The sequence below is a fragment of the Podarcis muralis genome, chromosome 9, assembly GCF_964188315.1.
Source record: "Podarcis muralis chromosome 9, rPodMur119.hap1.1, whole genome shotgun sequence".
In the NCBI taxonomy this organism is placed as follows: domain Eukaryota; kingdom Metazoa; phylum Chordata; class Lepidosauria; order Squamata; family Lacertidae; genus Podarcis; species Podarcis muralis.
This window is the reverse complement of record NC_135663.1, coordinates 63,957,728-63,984,062: the sequence shown is the minus strand read 5'-3', so window position 1 is coordinate 63,984,062 and position 26,335 is coordinate 63,957,728. Positions and strand designations below refer to the sequence as shown.

General features: G+C 42.5%; 1 pseudogene; it reads right to left on the bottom strand.

Moving 5' to 3' along the window:
• Positions 1 to 13,298: 13,298 nt before the first annotated feature.
• LOC114603734 (cysteine-rich protein 1 pseudogene) lies at positions 13,299 to 13,522 on the bottom strand (annotated as a pseudogene).
• Between the last annotated feature and the right edge of the window lie 12,813 nt (positions 13,523 to 26,335).

The window sequence follows — 26,335 nt, the reverse complement described above, 5'->3', positions numbered from 1 at the left end:
CCCCTCAAAGCAGATTTTACATGGTTCACCTGTCACATAGACATGTACTGGATCAATTTACAGTGTGGGACAAATATTAAAACTTCTCAGGGGAAAGGGCTGGTTGGGAGAAACTATTCCTGTGAGAGTGTTTTTGTCCCTTTGAGATGAAAACCGGGCACTATATAAAGAATACACACAGAAGCTGGCCAGTTTTGTGTATTTATCAGTATTTTGTCATTTGAGACAGCACTGAATTCTGGAATTCTGTTCCATTACGTATTTCAAAATAGGCCATGGTTGTCCTCAGCTTTTCATTTTGCCATATCTGTCTGCAAATAAACTTGGTGCAACTGTTAAATACTTAATGTTTGTTTGTTTCTCTTTCTTTCCCTCTTACGTGTACTATATAGGCCCTGCTGACACTTACACGTTCATAATTTTTAATTAAATTTGTATACCGCTCTGCATGTGAAGATCACAGGATGGTTTGCAGCAGAAACATTTTATCACTTCAATAATGCTGTATAAAATGAAGAGTTAAGTGTGAAAGAGCCTTTGGATCAGATACAACCAGTGCTTTTTTTCTGGGAGAGATTCAGGGGTACGCATACCCCCTAAACATTTTGTGAATCTTTGTACTTTTGTCCATTTACTGTATTTACTGTATTTATTTTTCCCGATTTGAACTATAAAATAGTGATTTTCTTGAGTCTAAATGAGAGTTATGTAAATAATCTTGTCTTTTTTTATTTCTTTGTTTCTTATCTTTGTCACTTTATTTCTTCTTTCTTTATAATTTTTTTATTTTATATATTTTCTGTTTGTTATTGGTGGTTAAGAGATAGTATACAACATTTGTATAGACATGTAATTTTTTTAAATCAATAAAGAACAATATTAAAAATTAAAATAAAATAAATGAGAGTACCCCCTAAACATTTTTTTTCTGAAAAAAAGCACTGGATACAACCTTACTATTGCCTCAGACACAATCTTTCTAATGGAGCTGTTCATCTCTTCAGCTGACAGTCTTCAAGGTGTGAAAAATGAGGCAGAAGCATGAACTCATATGTGTGCATATGTAAACTTATAAATCGTTACTGCACATACCTCCACTGGCAAATGTATCATGGGGCTGCAAAAGTTTCCTGTCTGCATCTGCGTGTGTCAACAGGATTCTGAATTCAGAGTTATGAGGTAGTAGAATTCTGAACTCCAAATATTCAATGCTATTCCTTCCTAGAGAAGACTCACCGAATTTCATGTATCCTGAAGCGCAATCTCCATGCTAGTGGTTGGTGTGTTTGTTTTGTTGAAAACCAGGATAAAAGTGTGAAACCTCTCTCTCTCTCTCTCTCTCTCTCTCTCTCTCTCTCTCTCTCTCTCTGTGTGTGTGTGTGTGTGTGTGTTGATGAGGCAGAGCAGGAAAAGCAAGTCAAAATGATAACATTTGTCCTTTTATTCCTTTTCCTTAATTCCTAGCCACGCTTTGTAGTTTTGGAGTGGTCACCATCCTGCATGAACATACTGTCTCCCTCAAGGATCATAGAATCATAGAGTTGGAATAGACCACAAGGGCCATCGAGTCCAACCCCCTGCCAAGCAGGAAACACCATCAGAGCACTCCTGACATATGGTTGTCAAGCCTCTGCTTAAAGACCTCCAAAGAAGGAGACTCCACCACACTCCTTGGCAGCAAATTCCACTGTCGAACAGCTCTTACTGCCAGGAAGTTCTTCCTAATGTTTAGGTGGAATCTTCTTTCTTGTAGTTTGGATCCATTGCTCCGTGTCCGCTTCTCTGGAGCAGCAGAAAACAACCTTTCTCCCTCCTCTATATGACATCCTTTTATATATTTGAACATGGCTATCATATCACCCCTTAACCTCCTCTTCTCCAGGCTAAACATGCCCAGCTCCCTTAGCCTTTCCTCATAAGGCATCATTTCCAGACCTTTGACCATTTTGGTTGCCCTCCTCTGGACACGTTCCAGTTTGTCAGTGTCCTTCTTGAACTGTGGTGCCCAGAACTGGACACAGTACTCCAGGTGAGGTCTGACCAGAGCAGAATACAGTGGCACTATTACTTCCCTTGATCTAGATGCTATACTCCTATTGATGCAGCCCAGAATTGCATTGGCTTTTTTAGCTGCCGCGTCACACTGTTGGCTCATGTCAAGTTTGTGGTCAACCAAGACTCCTAGATCCTTTTCACATGTACTGCTCTCAAGCCAGGTGTCACCCATCTTGTATTTGTGCCTCTCATTTTTTTTTTTTTTTTTTTGCCCAAGTGCAATACTTTACATTTCTCCCTGTTAAAGTTCATCTTGTTTGTTTTGGCCCAGTTCTCTAATCTGTCAAGGTCGTTTTGAAGTGTGATCCTGTCCTCTGGGGTGTTAGCCACCCCTCCTGAGGATCCTGAGATAACATTAAGCGTAGCCAAATTCTGTGTGATTGCCATAAAACTTAGGGAACAAGCTGTGCTATCGTAATGATAATTTTAGGTTATATGTTAGTGACTAAGTTTTAATTTATATATTTTTTAACTGTTGCTATATCTGTATTGTCCCTGTTATACCTAATTGCAAATTCAACTGTATCCCTTTCATGTTTTATGACTTCCTAGATATTGTATGTGGGCTGGAACTGGTCTGTGACCGAAATAATAAAATTCATTCATACTGTCTACCTGGGCCCCCACACTCAAGGGCCAACCTAGATATGATGTTTAGCACATGTTGTTGTTTGTTTGTTTGTTTTATTTTTTAAATAGAAGTTGAGTGGGGAGAGAGGCGAACCATCCAAATTGGGACTATGGTATATAAGAAAGGGAATTTAATCCCATGTTTCCATGGCAGTCTCTTTCCTGAGTGGTAGCCAGTGCAACGCAACCAATAAAAAAGGTAATGGGACCCCTGACCATTAGGTCCAGTCGTGACCGACTCTGGGGTTGCGGCGCTCATCTTGCTTTATTGGCCGAGGGAGCTGGCGTACAGCTTCCGGGTCATGTGGCCAGCATGACTAAGCTGCTTCTGGCGAACCAGAGCAGCGCACTGAACCAATAGTGCACCCCTAAACTCACTTCTGCTGCCCGTCACTAGTGCCAATTACATCTTTCTCCAGGAGCAATAGCAACCTGGTTAGAGGATGATGTAGAATGGGATCATGACATGGAAAAGATGAAATCACTTTTATTTCTCTGGGCCACCCCCTTGCAATACTGATTTGAATTGTCCCTTAAACTCTGGGCCACATGTGGTTGTTGTTAACATTGCATTGATTTTTCTTTCTCTCTTTCTCCACACACACAGAAAATTCCCAGTTTTCATTCATTCATATATGTGTATATATTTCCATGCCACAACTCTGAAATATACTCCATGGGATTGTACCAAACATTCAAGGCCCAACCTCATGCTTAGGTGCACCTCTATCGATATGCACATTAATTGCCCAGAATGAGGTGCTAAACTGCCTTTTTATATATAAAACACACACACACACACTTTAAAAGTTGCAATCAGCTGGCAAATAGTCCAATGCTCTTCGGACATCCTAAATGATTCACAAAGACTAACCATCTTAGGCTTGTGTCAGCCAAACACCTGCATATTAAAACTCCTATTGAACACAATTGGTGAAAGAGCAAAACACTTTCTTTCTTTTCTTTTTTTCTTTTTGCCCTACATTCTTCAAAGACACAAAAACCATTTCTCACAGGGAGTGAAGGGGGGGGGGGACTGGAACACTCTGGCATTTTGCCACTCAGAGCTGTTTTCCAAGTGCAAAGGATTCTTTTCCACTTGTGCTGAGATCACGAAAGTGGTATGTGTTAGAGAGGCAGTGTTTGCGCACAGAATAATTCCCCCATAAGATTAAACTTGTGAATTTGCAGGAAAACATCCTTGTCACTTTCCCAGTGACAAAAGGGCTAAATGTAAAGAAATCTTGCTTAAGCTAGTGCAGTAGTGTTTTTTTGGCTATGAGCCAAAGTTTTGTGTTCTCTCGTATAAAAAGATTTCATCACTAGATGATTTGCGCACTGGTTTGCTGCTGAGCTATGACCCAAGCAGAATTCTGTAAGAGATGCAACTTTCTATTTGCTGGAGCACAACTGAACTGGTTTTGAACTAGCTGGAGTTCTGTGTTGTCCACTCTAGGCCCTGAAGAAGACCAAATGGGTGCTTTGAAATGCAAGTCCAGGCAAAGATTTGCCCCTGAAATGAGAACTAGGTCTTAGCTGGTCCTTGTGAAATACAGCGGTGCCTCACAAGACGAAAAGAATGTGTTCCGCGATTCTCTTCGTCTTGCGGTTTTTTCATCTTGCGAAGCAAGCCCATTAGTGGCTTAGCGGATTAGCGCTATTAGCGGCTTAGCGGGCTTAGCGGATCAGCTGATAAGCGGCTTAGCGGGCTTAGCGGATCAGCTGATAAGCGGCTTAGCGGCTTAGGAACAGCTGGTAAGCGGCTTAGCGGCTTAGGATCAGCTGTTAAGCAGCTTAGCGGATCAGCTGATAAGTGGCTTAGCGATCAGCTGTTAAGCGGCTTAGCGGATCAGCTGTTAAGTGGCTTAGTGGATCAGCTGATAAGTGGCTTAGCGGCTTGGGAAAAAGGGGGGGGGGGGAGGAAAAAAACCCTGCAGGAACTCGCAAGACATTTTCGTCTTGCGAAGGAAGCCCATAGGAAATTCGTTTTGCGAAGCACCTCCAAAACGGAAAACCCTTTCGTCTAGCAGGTTTTCCGTCTTGTGAGGCATTTGTCTTGTGGGGCACCACTGTACTTTTCCTCTTGCCATTGAAGTGTTAAGAGTCTTCTCTGCAACAATGCAGGGGTTCAGATGGATTGGTTAACATCCAAACGATGAAGCATCAGTGTCCATGCCTGTTTCTCATTCAGCAAATCCAGACTGTGAGCTTGCACAGTCCTTTGAAAAGACTTACTGCAGAGCCGCCTACAGTATTTCAAAGCTGGCACCATTCTGATCAATATCTTATTTGACTGTCACAGAAGCCCTTATCCTCCCCCCGCCTTACCTCACTGAGACAGCAGATATAATAAATGTCAGCTGAAGATGGCTTTGGAACCACAACACTGTTTTATTTAATCACCTTCCCACTCACCGTGTTACTAACTTCTTCAAGCTTGAAGAACTTCGAACTAAAAGTTCTTCTATGTAGACATTTGCTTCAATTTGCTTCTCCCTGGTTACTTTTTTTAATGCTCCTCCTGTCCTCTGTTAAGAGCAGGTCTCACCAAGCTGAACATGGCTTATTCTTGAAAATACTCCTATTTGCTCACTTGACTCAACAGGAACACAGTCATAAATGGGCCATGGGCTACATTCACCTTTCCAAACCATAGGTTGCATAGACTCAGTGGAAAAGATAATGATGGGCAGACAACAAATAAAAATATTGTTGTTTAGTCGTTTAGTCGTGACCCCATGGCCCAGAGCACGCTAGGCACTCCTGTCTTCCACTACCTCCCACAGTTTGGTCAAACTCATGCTGGTAGCTTCAAGAACACTGTCCAAGCATCTCATCCTCTGTCGTCCCCTTCTCCTTGTGCCCTCCATCTTTCCCAGCATCAGGGTCTTTTCCAGGGAGTCTTCTCTTCTCATGAAATGGCCAAAGTATTGGAGCCTTAGCTTCAGGATCTGTCCTTCCAGTGAGCACTCAGGGCTGATTTCCTTAAGAATGGATAGGTTTGATCTTCTTGTAGTCCATGGGACTTTCAAGAGTTTTCTCCAGCACCATAATTCAAAAGCATCAATTCTTTGGTGATCAGCCTTCTTTATGGTCCAGCTCTCACTTCCATACATCACTACTGGGGAAACCATAGCTTTAACTATACAGACCTTTGTTGTCAAGGTGATGTCTCTGCTTTTTAAGATGCTGTCTAGGTTTGTCATTGCTTTTCTCCCACAAATAAAAATAGCAATTACCATTACATGCAGGCCCTGCTTACCAGACACGTGTTCCCTAGAAATTGTTAGTTAGGCAAATGTCCACAATTTCCATTGATTCCAGTGGGAACATTTCTAATCTAGCATTTGTCTATCTTCCTCCTCTCTCCATGGTTTCTTCCTGAAATGGCTGGTGCCAACCAGCAAAAGGAAGACAAAGGAAATACTTATTTGTCCGACCTTTCCTGATGTCCGATCTGTCCAATATCTCCTGTTCTCTGATTTGTCTGATCTCCCTCCATCCCTTCTTGCATGGCTTCTGCTCAAAAAAGGCAGCAAAGTACAAATAAGGAAGTAACGAAGCTGGCTGTTCAGATATCTGAATCTGTGAAGTATATAGCAAGGTTTGGGCATAATGGTTTGTGTTCAGATAAGTGAATTTTCACACAGTGAGCTGGCATATAGCTGGACCTGCGTGCATTATTGAATTCAGCATGAGACCTAAGCAAACAGCAGGCCACCAGCCATGTAGAGTGGCTCAACGGGGTTTGATAAACTTCTTGTCTTTGTTGCTTATAGAGATGTACAAGCAAATGAATAGAAAAATGGTGTGGCTCATAGTCTGAGTAGGGCTGCCATACGTTGAGATTTTTCAGTACATTACTGGGATTTCAAAGGCAGAATTGACATCCAGTGGTGGGGGTGGGGTGGGATTTCCTTAGCAAGTCAATCGAAAAATCACATGGGGGGGGAGTTCCTAATAAAGGCTCAACAACTTTTGGGATGTCCTGGTTTTTTGTTTTGAAGTATGCCAACCCTAGTGTGAGTCAATCCAATTTGGAAACACCTCCCTCCTGGAGATTGTGAAGATAGAAACTAGAAGACCAGGAAGTCAGCATGTCTTCTATGAATGGCTTTAACCTTGCTCATACTCTCGATTGCTCCATTGGATTGAATGTGGATATACAAAGATGCTACAGAGCAAGAACCAGGTAGAGGAGGGAGCCTATTCATGAGAGAGAATCTCTATTCCCAAGGGTTCTTTGCAGTGGCTGGGCTTCCTTCACATCTTCCAGCTTTGCCAGTGCAGCACTCAAGGGCACCCTGAGATCATTGGCAGATTGCAAACATCTCATAGTTCTTGAATGGCAGATCTGTGTGCCAAGGGCAAGCTAGATAGCAATTTAACCCAAGCTGGACAAGAATTCAAGAGCTTGAAATACTCACAGAACCTTTGATGAGAACATTTACAAGCCTCCAAAGTTCTTCTCCAAAGCCCTAGCTTGGATAAGTTTTCTGGTATCCATAGCTGCATGTTTGGAGCTGCAAAAATTGGGGTGTAAAATTCCTGATATTTTTTTTTTTTTAAAGTAATTTTTATTGCATTTTTTCAATCAATAAATTCCTGATAGGACAAAATAGATGGCTCTCTTTGATGGGTCACAACTCACAGATTTGGAGACTGAAAACAGGAAAGGAAGAGAATTTCACTGGGCCCTCATTTTTAAATGAATTGGCCTAATTCTCATCTCTTGGACTAATAAAATGGATCAGAATGTAATTAGCCATTGGATTTTTGTATTGTCAAATTTTGTGAAATAGTCCTCAATTCTAGGTTGAAAATGCATAACTGTATTTTTGGATAAAATACATGCAGAAATGTGCACCTTGAGAGACTGTTAAGTACACATTTTAAATACAGATTTTTGTATGCCTTTTCTTTAAAAAAAACAACAACAAACCACATATTAATGAAGCATAAGTCTCACGCAAAATTGGCATGTCAGATCTCTCTTTCTTTGTAGCCTGAGGTGGAGCAACTGATATTCACTCTTCACGTTGAAATGTTCTTCAGCTTGGGAGCAAAGTAATACAGCTTTAGACAAAGTTGTGCTGTTTTCTCTAAACTGAAATGACAGCAAATATTTTTTGTGCTATACCACTACATCTACCAACTGAATCTTCAGTGAAAGAAATGAAAAAGAAAGAAAGATCAAGACCAATATTCTTAACCCAGAACTGATTTTATTTCAATTGTTTATTTAGCTTTTTATGTGGTTAATAATAAAAAGTAATGCCAATCTTCATTCCAAGAAGAAGTAAGATCTGGAGAGAAAGTGATTTACTATGTGGAGAGTGACAAAGGTCATGATCCAATCAAAGTTAACAATTTCTGAAAGACCCATTATTTCAAAGGGAAATGTTTCAGAATTGTCTTCTTCCCTTTTACAGTGGTACCTTGGGTTAAGAACTTAATTCGTTCTGGAGGTTCGTTCTTAACCTGAAACCATTCTTAAGCTGAGGCACCACTTTATCTAATGGGACCTTCCGCTGCTGCCGCACCGCCACCGTGCAATTTCTGTTCTCCTCCTGAAGCAAAGTTCTTAACCCGAGGTACTATTTCTGGGTTAGCGGAGTCCTGTAACCTGAAGCGTCTGCAAATGTTTTCAGTAGATTAATGAAAAGTAAGAGGTGTTCTCGAAGCTACCAGCATGAGTTTGACCAAACTGCGGGAGGCAGTGGAAGACAGGAGTGCCTGGCGTGCTCTGGTCCATGGGGTCACGAAGAGTCGGACTCGACTAAACGACTAAACAACAAGAGGTGATTTGAGTTCTGTCTACCACCTTTTTTATGCTACTGTGATTCAAATTCATATCTAGTCTGAGCTTCTGAGTGAGAAAAAAAGGTCACCACCATCATCAAACCTTTATTGGCATCACTTACAAACATTCAGAATAAATAGGCCAGTGCAAACTAATTGCCATTTCAACAGTACAGTCATTTGCCAAAGGGAAGAAGAGGCAAGCAATCTATTTCACCTCTCTGGGACTCCAGCAAGGGCAGGGACCTGTAGCATACTTCAGTGGCAGAAAATCAAATAGAGGAACTTAGTTACTGTCTTGATGAGCGCTTGGTCTCTCCCCTGTAATAAGAAGCGTATGACCTCTGTCTCTGGTCTCCATATTGGGATACATAGTTGGTCTAAGAATTGTTGGCGGAGATCATCATACATTTTACATTTAAGGACCATGTGAGCTAGAGTTTCCACCAGATGGGCATCACATGGGCAGATCCTATCTCCTTCTACCATTCCCGCGAACCTACCCCGAAGGAGGTTCGAAGGATTAGAATTGAACCTAGCCAGTGAAAAAGCCCTTGTTTCTTGCGGGTTAAACAAAAATTGTAGATAATTGAGGTTAAATTCCTGCACCCTAGAGAGTTGAAAATAAAGAGGGGGACATGCTTTTTCCTCAGCTGAAATTAGTTCCTGGCGATCTATGTCCCACAGCCTAGTTTTATAACACGGCCTTGGTGATTAGAAAAGCCTCAGCACCCAGGAGATCCTCTGAAAGCCCAAGTTGCCGTATCTTTGTACAAAACAGTTGTAGCTCTGGGGAAGGGAAGGAGTCTGACAGAACTTCGCTGAGTAAAGTATCTTTGTCTACTGAAAAACAAACTGTGATCCACGTGACAGTCACCTCCAGACTGGATTATTGTAACTCGCTCTACGTGGGGTTGCCCTTGAGACTGACCCAGAAACTCCAGTGGGTGCAGAATGCCGCGGCGAGACTCCTTACGGGGTCCTTGCTGCGAGATCACACTCACCCGGTGCTATACCAGCTGCACTGGCTCCCGGTGGAGTACAGGATCAGGTTTAAGGTGCTGGTTTTAACCTTTAAAGCCCTATACGGCTTAGGACCCTTGTACCTACGGGACCGCCTCTCATGGTATGTCCCACGGAGGACCTTACGGTCTTCAAACAAAAACATCTTGGAGATCCCGGGCCATAGGGAGGTTAGGCTGGCCTCAACCAGAGGCAGGGCTTTTTTGGCTGTGGCACCGATCTGGTGGAACGCTCTGTCACAAGAGACTAGGGCCCTGCGGGACTTGACATCTTTCCGCAGGGCCTGCAAGACAGAGCTGTTCCACCAGGCCTTTGGCCAAGGCACAGCCTGACCCCCTCATTTGGTAATTCCTCACAGAACTCTAGCCCAATGGTTGCTATCAATTTGATTTGAACTGATTTTATAATGAATTGATTTTAGAATGCTGTATTATTTTACTGTTGTTAGTCGCTCTGAGCCCGGCTTTGGCTGGGGAGGGTGGGATATAAATAAAATTTTATTATTATTATTGTGGACTGCTCTCCCCAGGGAGACTCGCCTGGTGCCTTGGTCACATGTCTTAGGTGTCATGCAAAAACTTTCCTCTTCCTCCAGGCCTTGGGCTCATTAAACAATCTAGGACCTTTTAAACCGGGGGGGGGGGGGGGGGAGGGTGTTGTTGTTTTGTTTGCTACTATTTTATGTGTTTCCATGTGTTCATATTGTAAAACACGCTGTGATCCTCAGATGAAGGGCTGCATTCAAATTTTAGCAACAACAACAACAGTGGGAGAATGTGTGCCCCCTTTTTAGGACCCGCATTATGGCAAAATTGATTTTTCACTTGAAAGTTGGGCAAATCCTATTCCTGGAAGTGGTCAAGGCTTCATATCTTTGAAAGACACACAAAGCAGTTGGGGGGGGGGGTTGTGTGTGTGTGTGTTTGCGCTGTTCCTTGCTGTCTCTTAGCCCCAAAGTCTGCTGGCTACTTTGGTCCACTGGACAGCATCAGACTATTTTCCACGCCACGCAATGGGGGACCTTTTCCTCCTGCCTATACACCTCATTTCTTTGTCTTGTTATGACTAAAGATGCTTTTCCTTGAAAAAACTGACCTTCCCATGTTGCAGGGTGAACTATGAGAAGTTTCAAAAGCATTTTCACACACACACACACACACACACACACACCTAATGCCAGGTGTTCAAAGGGGGGGACGACCTTCATAATTATACTGGGATAGCACAAGACTCTTGGATGATCTTGGATCCCAGCCATTTCTGGGAACAAGGGTGTTGCTTGCTTTTTGTTTTGGAGTCGATTCATTTCTTCAACTGGCTACAGACAATCCTTTCGTTGCTTCATCCGTCACTGATCAGCAGTCTATTTTGAACATAAAATGAATTCTACCACCTGTCATACAGGCTGAATTGCCTATCAATAATGCTGGTCCTTCTGGCTACCAAATGTTCTAATTTATTAATTAAAGCCCCAAGAAAGTATTAAAATATATGTACGTGTGTGTTTGTGTGTTCCTTTTAAATTGCATTCTGGTTTCCGCATTTCCTTGTTAATATTCTCTGTTTTATGCTCTTTCCACACAGTGATGAGGACTAGAAAGTTGCTTTTCTTTGCAGACATTGGTGCTCCTTCTCTCTGCTTATAGGGAGGCTACTATTTGAATGACCCCCCCTCCCTACTGACAAGTAATGGGCTGGATAAAGTCTGAGTTTCTTCTGTTCATTGGCCTCCTGTTTCAGCACTTTAGATTGCCTTAGATTCCATTTTGTTGCATCTTCCCCACAGTTTACAATATTGGAATATCTTGGCATATTGGTGTTTGCAATCATTTTGTTTTACATCATCCACAAACGGAATGCATGAGCAAAACAGATAATTAAGGGGGGGAGAGACCATCCTTATGAGGTGTATGAAGAGAGAATACTTATTAAATCTATAAAGAAAAAGGTGGGATATCAATTTAGCAAATAGTAAGTATTCTCTGCTGAACTGGGAAGAGGTTAGGAAATTGCTACATAATAATCAGCAATATGGGTAGGGGCAGTGGGGAGAGAAAGAAATCAATAAGCTGTTTTTTTATGCTGACTGAAGAGAAAATAAATCACATGGGTTATAATCATTGCTTATAGACCTGAGCAGGCAGCTCTCACAGTACTATATCATGGACAAGGATTACCCTTTTGTGACTTTGACTCACCCAGTTGAGTCTAAGTACTGCAGGAGCTTCAGATGTCTGGGGTTATATTACATTGTGTACATCATTCATGTCAAGTTCCCCCATCTGGCCGCCAACATCTCACAGCTTGCTGCTTCAAGAATTTAATCTTTTGCATCTCCTACCTGCAAAGCAAAGTTAGACAGCAAGTTGGGAGCGTGCAGATTAGTACAAGACCTTAACTGCAGCAAACAGCTGAAATCCGGGGCTGAGCTAAAATTGCTTGCTTGCTTTTATGTTTATTTTTGTGAGTGTCAGAGAGCATCTCCCAGCGCTTTAGAAAGGCATGCTGTATTTCTAAATGTCCATGTTTATTGCAATTTGTTGCCTCAGGAATGAGCCTAGACCCACTTGTGCCCCTCAGATTCAAACACATACCCTTCTCACCTCTTCACCCACAAGGAGGAGTTTAAAAGGTTTCCTTTTTTTCTCTTTCTCTTTTCTTTTTAATAAGCAGAGTTTGCTAGGTTATCCAGACCTGGACTAATTGTGGTTAATCTTAATTATGGTTTGCTTGAAACAAGCCAACTCCAACCCATGGTTTGTGAAGCTGGTTTGTTTCAAGCAAACAAGAATTTAGCTTTACCACACACTTTGGGGTGGGGACTTAACTCTGACCTTCTGTTAATCAAAATTGAAAGTAAAAATTCCGGTGGTCGCATTGGAGGAAAAGAGGAAAGGGGAACATGTGAGTCTGGAGGAGGCTAGTTTCATTCACATCACAGTAAATAATAGTTTTTTCAGGATATGCAAATGCAGGCATTCTTAGTTTCAATCAGTTGTATTCCTATGTTCTCCCTGATCCCAATGTGCTCAGGCTTATTTTCCCTCACTCACATTCAGTCTGATTGACTGGAGTGGCTTACCTTATTTAGTGATAATGCTGCAGTCCAAAATTTCACCAAACACAAACATGGGAATTATCATCACAAATCAAATGGCAATATTTCTCAGGCATGACTTAGGACATGGCTCTTCAGCTTTGGGTCTGTAGAAGGACTGCAGTTCCCATCATCCCCAGTTGGTTTAGCCAGTGGTCAGGGTTGGTGAGCATTCTAATCCCAACATCCACAGATTTGAGGCCGAAGAACACTGGTTTAGGATAAGAAGTACAAAAAATGAAAGAAAAGAATGACACTGTAGAGGAGCAGCAACTTTAAACATATTAAACACTACTGAAATTCAGAATTCAGCAGCATAAGTATAATTTTTAGTAATTGGGATGACTACTTTATATATCCTAGCTGCAAGTTTTATTTTTAACTTTTTATATATTTTGTTATTGAAACAGAATCATCATCATGGACAGTAGAGTCTAAAAGCAAGCAGGGAACCATTTCCCGGAAACTCTCAGTGTTAAAATTAGCAAAAATATTCTGGTCTCCACCTTGAAATATTTCCCACTTATACAGAACAGGAAATCTCCCAATTACCTAGCATGGTGCCTCTTTTGAAAGCCTTCATAATAAGCTAGCTTGCTGCAAGGGGGTGAGGTGGAGAGGCACATTGTGGCTATACTCTTTGTGAAACTGCTGGAATCCACCACAAATTCCATCCTTCCAGCCCTGGACTTCATTTGAAGGTGTGGCTTTCAGCACCTCCGTGGCCATATCCTTTTGGTCCAGACAAGGCAGAGTAGCAAAGGTGGTTGCAATAAGGCTTCCTATAATGGCCTGCATGGCCACCTGTGGTCAAGGTCTTGTTGCGTTTTTCGCCCTTCAAGCATGGCCTCACCCCCAGAGAGGTGACTTCTTAGCGAAGTACACCTCCTTCTGGCACTTGGGCCACTAGGGCATCCCAATGGAAGGCGGTGGCAGAAGCCACCAGGGGAAAGCCATGACTCTGCCTGCTTGCTTGTGGAGGGTCCTGCCTCACCTTATTGCAAGTTTTATCATGACCCTACTGAAGAATGAAGACCCAGAGGAGTTATGAGAAAATGAAACAGTGGTCAACTTGTTCGTACTTCACTTTGCATCATGCCCAGATATCCTGTGATATATGAGTAAAGCTTCTGCAATGGGAATCCTCCATGGATGCACTATTGCACAAGGGAGCAATAGACAAATGACTGTGGGGATAATGTATATGAATATTCTAAAGCAGTCTTCCCCAAACTGGTACCCTCCCAACTCCCATCAAACCCAGCTTTCATGGCCAATAGTCAGGGTCCAGCAGTAATGGCTGATGTAGTCTAGCATCACCTTGAAACCACCAGCTTGGGGATAGACAGTCTAAAGCAGGGGTCCGCAAACTTCTTCAGCAGGGGTCCGGTCCACTGTCCCTCAGACCTTGTGGGGGGCTGGATTATATTTTGGAAAAAAATAATAATGAACGAATCCCTATGCCCGACAAATAACCCAGAAATGCATTTTAAATAAAAGGACACATTCTACTCATGTAAAAACACATTGATTCCCAGACCATCTGCGGGCTAGATTTAGAAAGCGATTGGGCCGGATCCGGATCCGGCCCCCGGGCCTTAGTTTGCCTACTCATCTTCTAAAGTGTTACATTAACCCCAAAACTAGAATTCTTTCCCCACAGAAAACCTTTGCTGAAAACCTTTAGGTGAATACAGTCGTACCTTGGTTTTTGAACAGAATGCGTTCCAGAAGTCCGTTTGACTTCTGAAATGTTCAGAAACCAAGGTGCGGCTTCCGATTGGCTGCAGAAGTGTCCTGCAGCCAGTTGGAAGCTGTGGAAGCCATGCTGGATGTTCAGCTTCCAAGGCAAACTTTGCAAACCGGAACACCTACTTCCAGGTTTGCGCCGTTCAAGTTCTGAGTTGTTTGTGAACTAAGCTGTTCGGAAATCAAGGTACGACTGTGTGTGTGTGTGTGTGTGTGTGTGTGTGTGTCTTTCTCTTTTTGTACTTTAAGAGAGCTTTCTTAGAATGACAAGAATTTTGAAATCTTTGCTGAGATTTATGGAGTTTTAAAAATCTTTGTGTTTTTCATCCTTTAACCTGCACTTTGTTTTTAGGATGAGTGGACTATGTCCCAAAGATGGCCTATAAATAGGTTTATAAATAAAGTAAATAAGCAACAACTTACTTTATTTGGAGTTGTGTGGTGATCAATTGTCAAGACATTAAGCAAGGACTGTTTCATAACTGTGTATTTGAGATTTTCCTGTTTTAGCGGGAAAGATACACTTTCTGGCAATTTTATATTGTCTTTCGGGAAATGTAGATACTTTAATGGTGAGCGCTATATATGACTAACAAGGAAACATGTCTTTCTGTTGGAGAAATAATAATAAGGGGAATTAATCCCTACTATCCCAGAATGACAGTACTTGTGAAAAGAAGAGAAAGGGGAGACTATTGTTCTCTTATCAACAAGCTCCTACTCATTCTGCTTTTCATTGTAACCATAGCATTTCATTTTTTATGCGTGTTATTAAATATACAAATGTCTCTTAGCCCATTTTAAAACCTGAGAGTTCATAATGTTCTTGACGTTGAGTTTCAGCTTGCTATTTTTCACAGCCAGTGTGGGATGTAAATTGCCTGTGTGTGTGTGTGTGTGTTATTAAAACAAAGAAATCTTGTACTTACCTGATATTTATTTAAGGATGTAATGCATAAAGAAAAGTTAAGAGATACTGCATGCAGCATACTATCAGGATATAAAAGGTAAAGGTAAAAGTAAAGGACCCCTGGATGGTTAAGGCCAGTCAAAGGCGACTATGGGGTTGTGGCACTCATCTCGCTTTCAGGCCAAGGGAGCTGGCGTTTGTCCACAGACAGCTTTCTGGGTCATGTGGCCAGCATGACTAAACCACTTCTGGCACAATGGGACACCGTGGCGGGAACCAGAGTGCACAGAAACACCATTTCAGGATGTACTCCACCGCAGTCATATGCATTTGTGTGTGTGCGCACGTGAGTGTACATACATACATCATCACAAAGAAGAAAAGAGAAGACAAAGAAAAGGCAGTATAATTGTAGGCTAAAAGCACAAATACTTTGAGAGAAGTTTCAGGTAACACTTCTTTGTGCTGATTAGAGGCATATAGTGCTCTGAGATGAGAGAGAGGAGTCCGCTTAAATTGACAATTCCGTATATAGTCAATCAAGGTGGTTGTTAGCCACTTACTACAGAAACAGCATGGAATCTGGCTTTCAAATCTAATTCCCTCAAAAGCATTTTGTTGACGACTTTCTACCAGACTTTTGCTTAAAGCAGCAATTGATGTGAATACAGGGGTTTGTTCCATGGTGCCGGGAGAAGATAAAGGGCCTTCAGTTAAGAGTGGCAGAATATTTCGTGGGCATTACATTTAGCCTTAGGCTGCCCCAAGATGCATATCCATGTATTTGCCTCAGGAAACCAATGGCCATCTCTACCTCTCAACATACTTATTGTGTCCTCCCTTCAGACCCCAACCATTTCTGTGTTGAATGGTTAAGGCCTGTATGGGATAGGAAAGGGCAAATTTGTCAATTTATTAGTTTTATTAGTTCATCATTTTTCCAACCTTAAATTCAGTTATCCATAGTTCCATATCACCTTGTGGGTTTTTAAAGTTCCCATGAAAATTCACCACCATTTTCGCACCAATTTTTCCTGGTACATATGGCTTCCACAAGCATCCCCCCCCAATATAATGCATTTTGTATGCTGTTTTCACACATATATGCATTTGTATGCACACTTCATCCAACTGTGTGCATTTTTGTACATATTGCTTGGTTGCAGAACAGCTTTGAAAAATTCAGGAAAGTGTGAATTTCCAAAAACGGCTGTGCCTCATTTCACGCCTTGTTTCAGAAAGCACAGATTAGGTAGATTCACCATTTCTTCCCCATATCTAGTATGATGCTTCTACTTGAGCTGCGATGACCTTTACAGAGAGCATGATAAGGGGAGTGTGGCCTTGCTCCTGCTTCTCAGTCTCTTTGCAACTTTTGATACCATTGGTCAGCTTCTTCCTGGACTGGCTCTGTGGAATAGGAATTCAGGATACTGTGTTCCAGTAATTCCAGCGCTGGCTATGGAACCGAGTCCAGAAAGCATCACTAGGAGAATGCTTTTGGGGGGCCTCAGTAGTTATGCTTTGCTATGGGGTGCCACAGGGCACTATTTCTCTCTCTCCATAAATACCTACATGTTCCTAAGTAGACACCCATTTATAGCCCATATTTTGGGAGAATGTATCATTGAATTCAGGGGGACTTAATTCTAAATAAGTGTGATAGCATTGCAGCCTAAATATTTATGAAGTCTTGAGATAATGCATTTGAAATTTTCTTCCTTTTATATGGTTTTTCATAAAGGAGTTATGATGTGCCTAAAGATTTATGAATGAGACATGTGATCCCAAAAGCTCTCATATTAGTTTTTGAACTAAGCTATCATTTAGTGTGAATTTGTTGCATCTGTGTGATGGATTGCACAGATAGATCTTGGCTGATTTATCACCCATGGTGGAATTATGCACTTCTATCAAAGGCAGAAGCATCCCATTTTGGATTTAGCAGTATGAATATGTATGCTGCTCAATATGGTCTTGAGCATATCTTCTGAAAAAATAAACAGACATCATGATTGCAGATAGATTTTAAACAGAAAGGTGTAGTACACATTTAGCAAGGATTCTGCTTTTGATTTCCATCCGAAACGAATTTACCATTCAGACTGGACCATTTTCTCATTGCTGCTACAATAATCTGAAACAAAATATTTGAGTTAGCACAAGCAGTTGTGCCACTGGGACTGGACAAGCATTGAGATTTTTGTTACCAATGATGTCGAGCACCCACAGAACTTCAAGACCTTTGTAAGCATTCAGTTTCCGTGCTTCCCATAGCCTTGTGAGTATGCAAAGTTGACAATCCAGAATGGCGGTGCTTCCAATTAAGGCTTACACCCCTTCAGTCCCTATTGATCTATTTCACTCCTGTGTCTTGTAATCTGAGCTTGTACCCTCTGTGCTTTCTGTACTGAGACTTTCTGTGCACTTCTCGACCTTGGGCTGAGTGGAGAAATGCTATCCAGAGACTGTGAATCTGTTAACCCTCTCTCCCCCAGTGTTCCTTCTCCTAGCTGTTCCCCATCCAGTATTTCCCAGCTTCTGCCTTCTGAACTATGCCCCTCTGCAAGCCATTCAGGAGCAGGAAAAGGGGGAGGCTGCCACCATTTCTCTACAGTGCAGCCCTCCTCAGCACAGTCCCTGACAAAAGTGAAGTGTGTGGCAAGTGGGGAGAGGGCCTCCTCAGTTGCAACACCCCAATTATGGAATTTTATTCCAAGGAAGCTCACTGCTCACTCCTGGCCTACACTGACTTGCAGTACCTCTCCAAGGATTCAGTCAGAGACACCTCACCGCTCTTATCTGGAAATTCTGCCACAGAGATTAGACCCCAGCCCTAAATAAAGGAACAGCTAACCTTCAGTACACAGGCTGCATACAACCCCCCCAATGTTTTTCTGTGCCACCTGCACTCCTTGTTAGTGGTGTTCCAAATAAAGTGAGGTGGCAAGCCAGATAACCTATTTTACCTTTAACAGAACTGAAACAGTACTTTAATTTGGCCACAAAGAAGGAGGGAGGCAGGAGGCATCACCCCTCTTAAGGAATTGGTTCCAAGGTTGGCAGAAACTTCCTTCCATACTTTTCCAAAAGTACCATATTTCCCCCCTGAAAAAAAAGAGGACTAATTTTCTCCTGCTTTCGGGGGAAGGGGTGTCTTCAAAACTTTTGAGGAAAGCAAGCTGTCCAGAACAGTTCAAAGCAATTTCTTTTGCTCACCTAATCTATGACTGATCAAATAATTTTAACACCCCCAAAATAACAGTAACAGTAACAATAACAATAACAATAACACACTTCTAATTAGTACAGTTAAAGGTAGAATCTGGTATTCTATAGTGTTTCACTACCATCAAATAACAATAGATGCATTAAATTCTCTTTGTATTTCTCTCTCACCCTCAGACACACTCTAGATAACCAACACTGACTGTCTCTAAACATATATCAGAAGTATCTATGTATTTTGTTGGTTTTGTTTCCTTAATTGCTGTCTATTTGTTCACATAATTCAATGAAGCCACTGTACTTATTTTTTTTCTGACCTATTGAGCACCTATAACCTTATAATACATTTATGAAAAACATTCCAGTTTCATTGATAGCAAAAAAAAAAAAACCCCAAACAAACAAACACCCCCCCCCCAAATCTTAGCACTAATGGATTTCATGGAAATACAAGTGTTCTGTTTGTTTGTTTGTTTTTTAACAAGAAATAATTGACCTATTTCAATAAAAAATGTCACTGGCAATTTTGAGGAGAAAGTGTGTCTGTTCACAGAAACATGCATAGACACAAGTCTACCTAATTCAATAGTACAAGGTCAAAGTCTTTCATCCACTGGCATTTAAGGTTACAGGATAATCTAGACTTTGCTGTAAACAACATTTATTATTATTTTTTGTTGCCAAAGGCAAATTGCTGAGATGCACACTATTAAAAGGGTATCCAAACAAGCTGCCACATAAAATAGTTCCATATTTCTTATGCAAATCTATGAGCAATTTCAGCTTAATAAGGTAATAGGCAAGTCAACCTTGCTTGGGCAGGAACTATTTCTGTTAAAGGCAATGACATATACAGATGTGTGTTTGGTAATTTGTGTTTATACATTTGCTTCAAAAGGATCTCTACCCCACCCAGAACAACCTGCACACCATGTTTCAGAAAGCAGGGAAGTGTCTTCTGGGCAATTTTCCAGTCAGATATTTAATTTGATAGCATTGTGGTAACCCTTTGCCAGCTGTCCAAGAATGTCACATCTTGCACAAAATCTGGTGCCTGTTAAGGATCAAATCAAGTCAGTCAGTCAAATTTATTAGCTGAAAATCACTGGTCATCGCAAAAAGAGTAGCCCACCATCTTTGCTCTCGCTGCCGTACATTTAATTACTTGATAACAGAATTTAACCACTTTCAGTTGTGCTGCCTTTTGATTTATTTGCTGCCCTTTTATTTTCAATCAGTGTGTGGTGTATCACACAAACAAAATAGCTGAATTAAAACTATAGCGTGCAATGTTTTTATGAGCAAAATACTTGCACTTTTTAAATAAAAAATATATATTATTAAAGTTCCAAATTTAATTTGTGTGAGATGAGCTGTTCATGTCTCTCCAAACTGTAGCATCAAAATATTTCTTTTTTCCTAGTGACAAATTCCTAACAAGGCCATTATTTCTGAGTTTATTGAAATCTCTAAATCAAATCAACTTCCATTATGTTTTTTCACAGTACCACAAAAAAATTCTATTAGAATTTTATTTTCTCTGAATTTACTTCATTCTCGCTGCATGCATTTTACTTGCTGAGTTAATTAAATTCCTTGCCTCTTTCCCACTAGCGAAGAATTTCAGTGCCATATTCACTAATGAATAAAAGGGTTTTGCTGTTAAGAGAGACCGGATGCGACACATGTAATCAAAATAGAATTATATATGTGCATAACTATAATTGGCAGACTAACAGACTACTGGCTATCCTAGTAAGTGTGTCATAAGCCAAGACCTAAGAATCAGACACCACCATTTTAGTAGAGTTTAGGGGATGGGGCATAGCCGAATGGTAGAGCATCTGTTTTGCATGAGTAAGATTCTAGGTTCAATCCCTAGCTTCTTCAGTTATGTCCCATTCTCAAATCTTGGAGAGCTGCCGCCAGCAGACAGTTCTGAGCTAGGTGGTTGAATGGACTGATGTCATAAGAGGCAGCTTCCTATGTTCTGTTCTGGCTGGATGAAGAAGACTGCTGGGAACCTGTCTCCCAATAGCCCCTCAGAGAAGGCTCCAAGGATGATACTTTAGAGCCCGGAGCCTGGTGGCGGGACACTGAGGAGCAGTCAGCAGAAGGGACGAGCTGGGAGCTGATAGAAACAGGAGACTTGAGCAATCAAGGGGAGTCAGAAGAAGGAGGGCCCTCCAGGAAAGTACTAGAAGCCGAGAATTACAGCATGTGTGCAGATACAGGGGCGTAGGAAGGGGGTGCGGGGATACGGTCCGCCCCGGTTGTCATCCCTGAGGGGGTGACAAAATGGCACACCGTCAGGGACGGCATTTACAGCAGGGCCTGGCCTGCAGCGTGCCCGAGCCACTCATCTCTCTTAGGAGTTGTGCTGGGACCAGGGGTAACCCGAGTAACACGGTCCAGGTCTGGTCCCGAATCCAAGGGTTCCACAAGGAGTCAGTCCAACAGGGCCAAGGTAGGAAACCAGGCAAGGTCAGGCACAGGATCACAGGCAAATTCTGGCAAACAGCAACGTTGCTCCCGCAACCTGGGGTGGGGTCAGGCAGCCTTTTATCTCTGTCGGGGTAATGGCCAGTCCTGATCCCCTGGTGACTCACCTCCCTGTCTCACCCGAAGGCGAGCACTCCTCCTGCGAGTACTCAGGTCTCTCCTTCTCTCAGACCTCAGTCTCTGCAGCTCGGGAAATGTCGGTGCGTTACTAGACCCAGAGGCCGCCTCAGCCTCTCCTCACCCAACTGGTAGTGGAGCAGCTGTAAGTGATCGCCCAGCTGAAGACAATGAGGTAATCCCAGCATCTGGAGCCAGGGCAAGCTCAGGCCCCTGACTCGGCCCAGCTGGTTGCAGGGGAAACTGTACAGATGGGGGCTCTTCAGAATCAGGCCCCAGACTAGATTCAGATGCCGCCTGAGGCAAAGGAGCCAGTGCAGACTGGCTCTGAGTCTGAGCCCGAATCCCAGGCCAGCACAGGAGTGATGCCCGAAACAGCAGCGTGGGGCTTGCGTCCGCCAGCGGACTCTGTGGACAGATTGCCGTGATGCCCCCCTGGACAGATTACCACGGCGGATCACTGTAGCATCCCCGGGGCAGCTCATCCTGCCCCCGCCGCTCCAGGTGCCGTGGCAATCTGCCCCTGTGCAGATAGTCTCAGTCCTGCTGACTCTCCTCCCTCTCTGACCCCCTGCTCCAGGAGGGTCCTGCATGTCTTTGAGCAACACACAAGTCAGGCCTAGAGAATCAGCCTGTCCCCTCAATGCAGCCTTCATCTGCTTGGGATGGATCCAGAGTGAGAGGCTAGAGGGGAGGGGCATGACTAGAGCTTAATTTTAGCAATGCCTTCATTAAGATGAACCAGGAATATTGCTGTGCTGTTATTTTTCTGCTAATAAAAAGCTAATTGCATTCCATGCCTTCCATGTGTGTGCCTAACCCTGTGGGTGACCTGGCTGGTTGACAGCTTGCTGACATGTTCATAGATAGAGTGAATATGTAGTTCTTCTTAGCACCCTGTTATATTTTTGCTTGTTGTTTGTTGAATGGATGAGTAGTAAGGTAAAAAAAAACCACACAAAAAAATTCCTGGCATGCCATATATGTATGTATGTAGATGTGTCTGTATGTGTGTGTATTCTTGTAAGCACCCAGGGTATTTTAACCACCTGTAAGCCTTATTAAGGTAAAGGTAAAAGTACCCCTGCCCGTACGGGCCAGTCTTGACAGACTCTAGGGTTGTGCGCCCATCTCACTTAAGAGGCAGGGGGGCCAGCGCTGTCCGGAGACACTTCCGGGTCACGTGGCCAGCGTGACATCGCTGCTCTGGTGAGCCAGAGCCGCACACGGAAACGCCGTTTACCTTCCCGCCAGTAAGCGGTCCCTATTTATCTACTTGCACCCGGGGGTGCTTTCGAACTGCTAGGTTGGTAGGCGCTGGGACCGAGCAACGGGAGCGCACCCCGCCGCGGGGATTCGAACCACCGACCTTTCGATCGGCAAGCCCTAGGCGCTGAGGCTTTTACCCACAGCGCCACCCGCGTCCCTTTTGTAAGCCTTATTAGTTAATGCTAAATATATGGACTGAAGTCAATTTAATCTGATAGAGGCAGTGTAATGTGTATTTAGGGATGTCAGGGAATGCTAATTAAAAACAGAAAAGGAAGCCAAAATTGGTGCAGTTTGTGTGTCCATCTATGGTCAGGAATGGAAATCCGTAAATATTATTAGCATTTCTTCACATCATTGTTGTTGTTGTCAAGTTTGCAAATTATACCTAATCAATAGCAGGGTTGTTTTATACCAGGGGTCAGCAAACTTTTTCAACAGGGGGCCAGTCCACTGTCCTTCAGACCTTGTGGGGGGCTGGACTATATTTTGAAGAGGGGGGGGGGATAATGAACAAATTCCTATGCCCCACAAATAACTCAAGAGATGCATTTTAATAAAAGGACACATTCTACTCATGTAAAAACATGCTGATTCTTGGACCATCCATGGGCCGGATTTAGAAGGTGATTGGGCCGGATCCAGCCCCTGGGCCTTAGTTTGCCTACCCATGTTTTGTACATTGTTTTGATGTTTCCTTCACATTCAAATGAATGCTAGTTACATGAATAGTTATGTAATTTACCTTAAATAGTGAACAGTAGGATGAATAATGTAGTATTTGGCAGAAACCAAACTGCAGTGAAACAGAAACAGTGCTGATTGTGGCCAAAGCAGGTCAAAATGGAATTCTCTGCCTTCCTACATCCCTGTTTGCACTTCAACCCTAAACTCCACAGTAAGGCCATCTGTTTTCAGTAGGATTTACTCCTGTGTAAATGTGCATAGAATTGCAGCCATATCAGTTTACAATTTAAGTCTGCTGGTTTAACTGGCTTGCAGATATGATTGTTTCCTGAAACTGCAACTGTTTCAGTAACCCCAAACCATCTTATCACCCACAAAGAGGAAGAAATTGTGTTTTCCCCTCCCTGAGGTTTTAGAATGGCTGTTGACCATGTGCGCAAGGCCAGGGAGGCAGAGAACTAAGCTAACGTGACATAAGAAAGAATCCTATAAATCCTAAACTGAGATATGCCGGCAGCAGAACACCTGCTACTGACTATATCCCATGGATAACTGTGCTGACTCACCGCTTGTAGGTAATAACCCACTGGCAATGAGTGTTCAAAAATAGCTTCAGATCTGATTGCTTTGTACAACTTGACCTGATGCAGTCAGGTGTGCATTTGCCACACTGTGTTGAGCATCTTACTTTTGTCCTTTATTCCTCTTCTTTTTTAAATGAATCAACCTTTGCTTCAGACAAATGTAGCAGGGTAGGTTTGCATATTCTGAGCAATACTTACTATGCATCAATAGGTAGAGGAACAAGTTAAGATGCACCTTCTCTTTATCACACACAAATGCATAATCTAAGATAGGGAACATGTTTTCCTAGAGGTGGGGAAGAAATTCATTTACTTTACATTTTTATGTGGATTTTCCAGGTTCACACTTTTGTGAAACAGGACATGAACTAAAACACAACTCTTTTTGGAATTTCTTATATTTTTCAGATATTTTAGTGTTATTCTTCCACCAAGGAATGCATACAGAACTATGTAAATTAGCAGAAATGGTATACAAAATGTATTATATTCCTGGGAAATCTAATTAAGCCTTTGTTTTGCTATCAGATGGCATGGATGCGATAAGATGAATAGACCACCAGAGCATTCTTGGGTTCATTCAATATTTGCAGCATCTGACTAATATAAAATAATATTGGAGATACCTATATGGTCACTTGATCTTTATCACAACCATGTCTATCTGCATGAAATGAATTGTCCAGAATGTAAAATGTGAACAATATCTTGCTATATTTGGGGAAGCTTTTATTTTGGGGGGAAATCTGATTGCTGCTTGATGTGAGTTGCTATTCTCATAGTTGGGCGCGATCATCCTTATTTCTGTGCACAACATAAGAAGTTATTGTGCATAAAAAAATGAATGTATCCAATTCATAAAATAGTGAAGGTGATCTCAAAGACATGTAAGAGCACCCAAAAGGTAAATAGATTTCTCTGAGTAAGTGAAAGCAAAATTTTTAGTAAAATGGGCAAAAGGAGCCTTCTACAAGTTGCTGAATTATGAGCTCCATTCTACTGAAATGTTCTAGGGACATAAACTTTGAGTGAAACTGAAGTGCTTTATGGGGTCCTCGGAATCTCCAGATGGAATTATAGCCTCATAAATACAATCTTTCCCCATTTGATTATATAAAATATGCCTCCTGAGTTTGCAGGAGCTGCAAACGAAATACTCCTTCTCAGTTGAGTTCCCATTTATTTCCCCTAACATGAGTAAATGGTAAGGTTAGAAAGAGCATCAAGGTCATTTATTTCAACCTTGTCCATTGTGAAGACTTAGATTCAATCTCCACTGGCTATTGCTTTTCCTTTTATTAGGAGCATGGCAAACACCCACTGAAATTTTGCTGGTCTTACTGGAACTCTCCTTGCTTCCCTCAAGATTCCTCATGTGTTTCTTCCAAACAGAAGACTCAGATTTTGCTTCCATTCAAACAAATCAAAACAACCAAAGTGGTACATCAGCAATGGTGGACTTTGGGGTCTCAGATTCAGTGGTGTCCTCTGCAATGCCAAAATTCAGTGTCCTTCCACCTGCCATGGACTGGCTGGATGAAGAGGAGTGGTGGCAGGCACCAGATGGGGAAGAAGGCTCAGAGCCAGGGGATTGGTGGTGGGACGATGATGACTGGTCAGAGGGAGAAGAGGGAGCAGACTGGGAGGAAGGTATGTCAGAAGCTGAAGAGGTAACAGAGTTTGGTGAGCAGGAAGAGTCTGTGGCAGAGAGCAGTGTAGAATCAGAGCGGAAAAGGAGGCTAAAGAGGGTGGGAGAAGCAGGCTGCTAAAGAAGCCCCTGTCTCCCAGAACCAGAAGAGGTATGAAGATGGTGGAGCAAAGACAGGCAAGACAAAGTCTCAGATTGCTTGGGAAGGACCCAGGGAAGGAGAAGACTTAGGCAACTGTGGGAAGGCGGGGACCTTCAGTCCTCACGACTGCCTCATTGGGGCAAGATCTACTGGCAATAGTTCAGGGCTCACTAGGCCTTGCCTCCTGAGTCAACCTTGTTCCATTGAATAAAGAGTTAACTTCACTGATGCCATGTGATTTATTGCCAACCTGCTCCTGACTCCCACTCTGGACCCCGCCTCTCGTGCTCCATTGTAAATCATAGTTGTGGCATCTCTGGGAGAGTGCCCAAGACTCGGCGCCCAATGCAACCAAACTGGTCACCATCCCCTAAAGTCGCCCCTGTCATCAGTAAACTTCATCACCTTACAAATACAAGAAAGCAGAACTTGACAGTAGCAACATATTGAGGAATTCTACAAAAGCTTTCTGGTGTAAATAAGGGCCAATTTTTAAGGAGTCTCTAAAACACAAGAGCCAGAACAGAAAGTGAAGTTTTCTCCTGCAAGATAATCAAATGCCTTTTCCTGAGGAGACAATTTGAAAAGAATAACACAAAGTGTGACACCATAAGAAAAGGACAAATTAACTCTACAGCTTTAATAATAAATGTTCCAAGCTTCAACAGAATCAAAGGGCAACTTACAGGGAATGCAGAGAGAGAACGAAAATGACACATTCTTCCTTCCTGGACAACAACAACAATTTCACCGAAAATTTTGCAGCTGTCTCAGGCTACAGTTTTGTTAACAGCTTGTGAGCAATAGATTTATAACTGCTGCTAAGGAACAATAGTAAGGTTTGCCTCGGAAACATTTTATTCTGAATCCAATTGACCATGAACTAATTATT